General features: G+C 39.5%; 1 protein-coding gene across 1 annotated transcript in view; it reads right to left on the reverse strand.

Annotated features, from left to right (window-relative positions):
- The window catches only part of unm_hu7912 (un-named hu7912), a 45346-nt gene extending 39211 nt beyond the window's left edge, over positions 1-6135 (reverse strand). The window contains 1 exon segment of the mRNA XM_034169782.1: positions 5965-6135. The gene's annotated coding sequence lies outside the window, so the exon portion shown is untranslated.
- Positions 6136-6704: the final 569 nt, after the last annotated feature.

The following is a 6704-nucleotide window of genomic DNA, read 5'->3' on the forward strand; positions in this document are numbered from 1 at the left end:
CTCCTTAGGGAGACAAATAAAGACACTTTGACTTTGACTTAATTTGTCGAATGGTGTCCACTCAGATGTGCCTCACAGTTTTGGAAAAAATTTTGATTAAGCACAGCGCCAGTCTCTCAGCAACTTCTCAGACAAAGGAATTCCGACGAGGGGGCTGGACCACTCCTCCCACAAGGCGTGCTCACAGGCGAATGACGTCACCAACAGGCGTGAAAAAACTCTCGCATGCCCACGAGGGTTCAAGCTTGGCTGATGTACTCACACGTGATTCAAATCCATATGGTTTTTTAAAAAAATAATGTCGGATACTTTTCTAATAGACCTTGTATATATATATATATATATATATATATATATATATATATATATATATATATATATATATATATATATATATATGTGTGTGTGTGTGTGTGTGTGTGTGTCTGTTCTGGCATTCTACCTTTAAAACCAAGTCAGTTAGGGTTAGGGAAGACATGAATGAGTCAAATTTATTGCCAAGTAAGTTCTCACAATACTTCTGTAAGAAGTAAAAGTCAAATAGGCAAAACTAGGCAAAACTACTTGTATGTTCACTGTTAAATAAATATAACAAAGCTGGATGGGACTGTGCAAAAGCATGTGAAGAATGTGAAAATGATTAAGGCTGTTGGCGTCAGTAATCTTAAGCCTCGGTCCCACCGAATAATGAAGGCTGAAGAAGGAGCCACGCATGGGTGTGCTGTGATTATTTGAAGAATGACCCACGTTTTCATGTATCATGTATCCACTATGAAGGTGCCACTATGTGCCTCTCTGTACCCCGCATGTGCCACGTAGCAGCCTCTAGTGAGCCACGACCGACCTGTCATTACAGCCTCGAATGGCTCGCATCAGCCACACTAAGCCACGTAGTGCCATGATAGCGCCATGATAACGCCATGTTGACGCACGTTTAGGCGTGAGTTTGGTCCAAGCCTCTAGCCCTCCCACACCTAGTCCCTCTGGTTATCACAAGAGCTGGACATCAGCCATTTTCCAGCAGAATTCACTTTTAACAAGAGATTTTGTCATGGAAAGCTTCATTTAGTATCAAGTTTCAGTTTAGTAAATTGTTTTCTAAAGCAAACATTAATGTAACATTCTGAAACAATGAATCATTTTCTGAAGCAATTTCTTCATTTTTTTTTTTGTTTTGAGCGGCTCAAAATAGTGAGTCATTTTATGAACATTTATTGTTATGTTTCAGTTTAATGAATTGTTTGTCAGGATTTCCCTCACAGCCTGGTTTTAACTCTGTTTTATCAGTGTCATGTGTCAGTTTCTCCACTAGATGGCGTCCTCAGTTTTGTTTCACACCTGGATCAGATGAGTGACTGATTGTTGATAGACTATTTAAGTTAAGTTAAGGATAGGATAAGTTTAGGATAAATGACTTATCATGAATTTAATTTTCAAAGTGGCACTAATGACAACACTCATACTGAACATAACTTCACTTGCATAGATTGATTTTGGAGATCAAGCAATAATTGCAGATGGGCTTTCTGAGGTCCCAGATAGCTTTTCTGATTTCCTTTTCTAACTTTCAGAATTTAGTAAATTAGCATATGGTCCATTGATACTTATGTGTAGACACTAGTCCCTAGAGGCAACTATTTTTGGTTTCAAATCTGGGCAAAGTCCCAGAAAATTCCGAATGTGACAAACAAGAAACAGGTGTAAACAAGTCAATGCTGCTAAAAATACAAACTTGCAGAAACAAAGATACTATTCTGACATGGTTTTGCACATAAGACTGGCATAGCATGTTTCAAGTACACACACATATGTCAGAAGGTGGGGGGGACATACCATATTCTGTCCCCCCTGGTTGAAAAGGTGGGGGGACATGTCCCCCCTATCCCCCACCAAATTGCGCCCATGTTTGGAGTGCACGGTTTATCTGAGGGTCACTTGATGGAAGGACCTATGCTTTCTTCTGAAATGGGAATAAACACAAAACGCAGTAAGTGCTTTGTATTTCTGACCCACTTTTTTGTTTTTTAATCGTACGTGTGTGCCGTTGAGCGACAGAAAGCAAAAAATAAAAATAAAAATCAAATGACACATTGACAGCCAGCTGTGACCGCTCACCAAAGACTGAAGAACATAGAAACAACTCTGTCGAACTTCCACACTGATAAAGATCAGACGACCCCCCCCCCTGTTGATGTCATCTGCACCTCCATCAGTTTGTTATTTATCGTCTGCCTCAGATTCATTATTTGGCTCAAACCTGTTACTCTGATCACAAAATATAACGTCCTCGCTATCGTCTCTGCTTGTGTTTCAAGTGTCTGTCTCATATGAGCTTTCACACACGGACAAAATAATGTTTTGCCTCAGGGCTGCTTGTGGGGATTGACATTCATTGTTTTGAGTTCAGGCAGCCTGCAGATGTACCTCTTGGATGTCACTCTGAAATTGCCACGTTTTCGCTGCTTTTGGCCTCGTGAGGTGAAATATTGAGCTGGAGCAGTAATATTTTTGTTGAAATTATGTGTTAAAATCACAATTCATTCAATTTTTTTTTTCAACAGAACAAAACACATACTATCACAAAATAATATGAAACAAACAAACAAAAAAAAATAATCATGGCATTTGGACTTTAAACTCACTCACTTTTGTCATTAGCAATTTTAATATCCAACCATTTTCTATACCCGCTTACTCCAATTAAGGGTCATGGTGGGGGTGGCGCCTATTCCAGTAGCCAAAGGCCGTGCGGCAGCGGACACCCTGGACATATTGCTGTCAGGATTGCGGGTTTAGTGTCTTGTGTGATTTTTTTTTCTGTTATTTCTATGCTTGGGTTTTTGCTTCACAGCTTCCTCTTGTCAGTCACTTGGTGTTTGGTGGTGGGCATTTCCCACTGTCTTTCCACACCCATGTCCTGGAAATTTCCCTCACACCTGCTTGTTACACTTTGTACTTTGGCCTCACCATGTTCACTCTCTCCCCGCCAGATCGTCGTGCTAACCCCCTTCGCTTCCAGCCCTATCTTCTGAGTTCTGTCGTGATTGCGTTGCTACAGTTTTTGACCTTCTGTATGTTTTTTGGACCACGCCCCTGCCTGATGCTTTTGATACTGTTGTTGTTTTCGGACAGCCTTCTTGTGTACCGAACCCTGCAAGTACCTTCAGCAAAACCTTTTCAAAGTAACTCGTCTGTATCTGAGCCTTGCATTTGTGTCCTGCTGTTTTGTGCCACTGATCCTGAAAATCGCAGGGCCACATAGAGACAAACAAACACACACACACCTACGGACAATTTAAAGTTTCCAGTCCACCTAACCTGCATGTCTTTGGATGTGGGAAAAAGCCAGAGCACCAGAAGAGAACCCACACAAACACAAGGAGAACATGCGAACTCCACACAGAAAGGCCACAGGTGGGAATCAATCCTCTGACCTTCTTGCTGTGAGGCAACAGTGCTAACCACTAAGCCACTCTGCTGTCTGCAATTTTAAAGGCTTTACAGAAAAAGAAAAAAGTTGTATTTTCTCTCTCTCTCTCTCTCTCTCTCTCTCTCTCTCTCTCTCTCTCTCTCTCTCTCTCTCTCACACACACACACACACACACAGAAAATCACTGGTCCTTATGACACTAAAAAGGAAAAAATCTTTTCATCTTGTCAGGGATGAAATCTTGTGCTGTTAAAGTGCTCCATAAGATGATAAGACTAAGACAGCTGGAGATAATGTATGCATATTATGTGCACCCACTGCAGTCGTGTACTCGCTGTGTGCACAATCTTTAAGACTCTTTTAACATAAGATTCAAAGCCGCTTTAAGATTCGCACACATACAGGATTGAACCTCAAGAGAAAAATTACACAGGTTTTCAAATAATTCAAAAGCAGACACCCAAACATAAATGACTACACTGAATAAATAAATGTCTCTTGTGTATTTAACAATTACAAATGAAATATTTACCGTGAACTGTTCCATAATCTTATAACACCATTATTCAGTGATGATTATTCCCGTATATGTTGTCATCCTGAAATTGTGCATTGGACTGTACAAAATAATCACATTTTTAATAATCTAATTTTATTTGTTTGCTTGGTTGGTTGATTTTGAATATAATAGTTGCTGTCATAAAACAAAATTAAATTAATTTTTTAAATTCTGAAAATTAAGGTTTGGAACTTTAAACTGAGGCCATTTCTTGACAGTAATTAATGAAGAAATTACAATTTGTAAGTGATTAATCTATCAAGTATTTATTGATTTTACAATTAACCTTTTTTTTTAGGGTATATTCATAATTTTCTGTTTAGTTGATTATCCTTTTGTTAATTTACCAGTAAATCCATTTCCTAAATCTTCTTATTCCAACTAAGGGTCATGGGTGTGTGTGTGTGTGGGGGGGGGGGGGGGCTATCCCAGGGCTCACTGGGAAAAAGATGGGATACACTTTGGACAGGCTGCCCCTAAATCACAGCCATAAATTCTACCAATAATTTTCAACCTTGCATTCAAATATTTTGTCCTAAAACAGTTTCTTTTTCTTTTCTTTTTTTTTTTTTAATAAAAACATATACAGTGAAAAAAAAATAGAAAGGCAAATATGGAAGAAAATCTCTCTCTCTCTCTCTGTGTGTGTGTGTGTGTGTGTGTGTGTGTGTGTGTGTGTGTGTGTGTGTGTGTGTGTGTGTGTGTGTGTGTGTGTGTGTGTGTGTGTGTGTGTGTGTGAAGCTGAAATCACAGAATTTGATCATTAAAAAAGGTTCAAAATAATTAAGTCATTACAAAAATAGTTGGTGAGTAATTTAATAATTAAATAAGCTCTACTTCAAAGAGATCAAATTTAAGCAGAAGCACCGTAAAGTGCTTTGGACATGTGCACAGTATGTATTTGTTAATTTGCAATTAACCTTAACATCCTATAGAATGAAATATCTATACCAAGTCAGGCTGAAATTCTTTTTAATAATGTCGGATTTAGTTTGTACTCAGCACTTAGCACATCAACTCCATCTTGGAATGATCAAAAAAAAAAAATCATAATCATAAAAAATAAAAATACATTTTCTTCGCCTTGCCCATTTATCATAATGTGCCCCAGAATTTTTTTTATCATTTTTGTCAATGTTTTCATCATATTTTAAATCTGAATAATCCTGACAGCAAATCGAACAGACGTGAGTGAAAACATGCCCTCCAAGATTTGGCATTTAGTCTGGATAATGGCTTAAAATAAGTTATTATTATTACATCAGTTATTAATTATTTTTAAATTACTCAAACATATTTTTAAAAAAATCTTTAAAAGTATATAAGAACACCAACTCCGCAAGAACTGTGGTAGGATTGTTGCTAATGTGAGAGAAAAAAAAAAAATACATTTTTGAAGATGCATCTCATCCTCGTGTTTTTCAGTGCGCACACGTCCAAACCCACAGGCCACATGCTGTCTCCATGGCTACAGCACACAGAAACACTGCCAGTTGCACACTGAGGGCAAAATCTCAGCCTGAAAAAGAGACTGTAGAACCAAACAGAACTGCTGCAATATTCTTCTCCGGCCGTGTGTGGTTTTTTGTGACTTTAACCCGCTGAAAGAAGCAGCCTGCGCCGTCTGCGCTTTTACGCTCGTGTTCTGTATAAATTATTTATTAAACAATAAAACTTCGGTATTTTCGCTGCAGTCCAGATAAGCAGCACATACAGACGAGCAGAGGTTGGCCTGAATGTTCTCTGCGCCAAATGAATGCGCACTCAGCCTTGAATCGTTACCAAACACTTGTTCTTACGTACTTGGACACGTTTTGGTGCTGCGGCAGCGCGCGCGGCCCTCCAGCCTCGCGCTGCCCCCGAACCCCCAATGACATCATTTGAGGAGGAAAAAAGAAGAGGGGAGGGGGTTCAAATGGGGGCAGAAGAGGAGAATGAGTTGGGTTAAGTTTGGGTGTGCAAGCGCGGGCCTTACCGTGGGATGCAGCCGCCGCGCGCTCCGCCAGGTGCGCCTGCCGCGATGCTCCCGCAGCCGCGTACTTCATGCCGCCCTACATGTTTGTCCGCTTCGGCCAGCGACGCTTCCACAGCTTCCACGGTTTTATGTGCGAGTGTGATGGAGGGAAAGAGAGGAGGTGTGTCTGAGCCTGCGCTTAACGCACGCCCCCGGGGGGGCGTGGCCGTGCGTGGTTTCGTGTGGAGGAGGTGCTGGAGGTGGATGTTCACACTCGGAGCAGCAATGCGGGTCTCTCCGCCTATATGGCATGAGATTTGCATCATTATATCATTATCATGATAACCTTCAGTTCCTCGGCATACGAATGTTGAGGGGTTGCCCTCATTTATCATGTATTTGACTTTACAGTGCTAAAAAAGAATATATCATATTATCTGTGATATATTATTTTACGTGATATTTTATTTTTATTTATTATTGATATATTATTTAGTAAAATAAAATAAAAAATACATACATAGATGACATAAGTAGGTGAAAAAATAGTTATTATATATTAGTTATATGTACAGTGAGGAAAATACACACGCTGCGGTTTTGCACGTTCTCCCACTTAGAAATCATGGAGGGGTCTGAAATTTTCATCTTAGGTGTATGTCCACTATGAGAGACATAATCTAAAAAAAAAAAAATCAAGAAATCACAATGTATGATTTTTTAAAATAATTTATTTGTATGTTACTGCTGCAAATAAGCAT

Source organism: Thalassophryne amazonica, chromosome 5 (genome assembly GCF_902500255.1).
Source record: "Thalassophryne amazonica chromosome 5, fThaAma1.1, whole genome shotgun sequence".
In the NCBI taxonomy this organism is placed as follows: Eukaryota; Metazoa; Chordata; class Actinopteri; order Batrachoidiformes; family Batrachoididae; genus Thalassophryne; species Thalassophryne amazonica.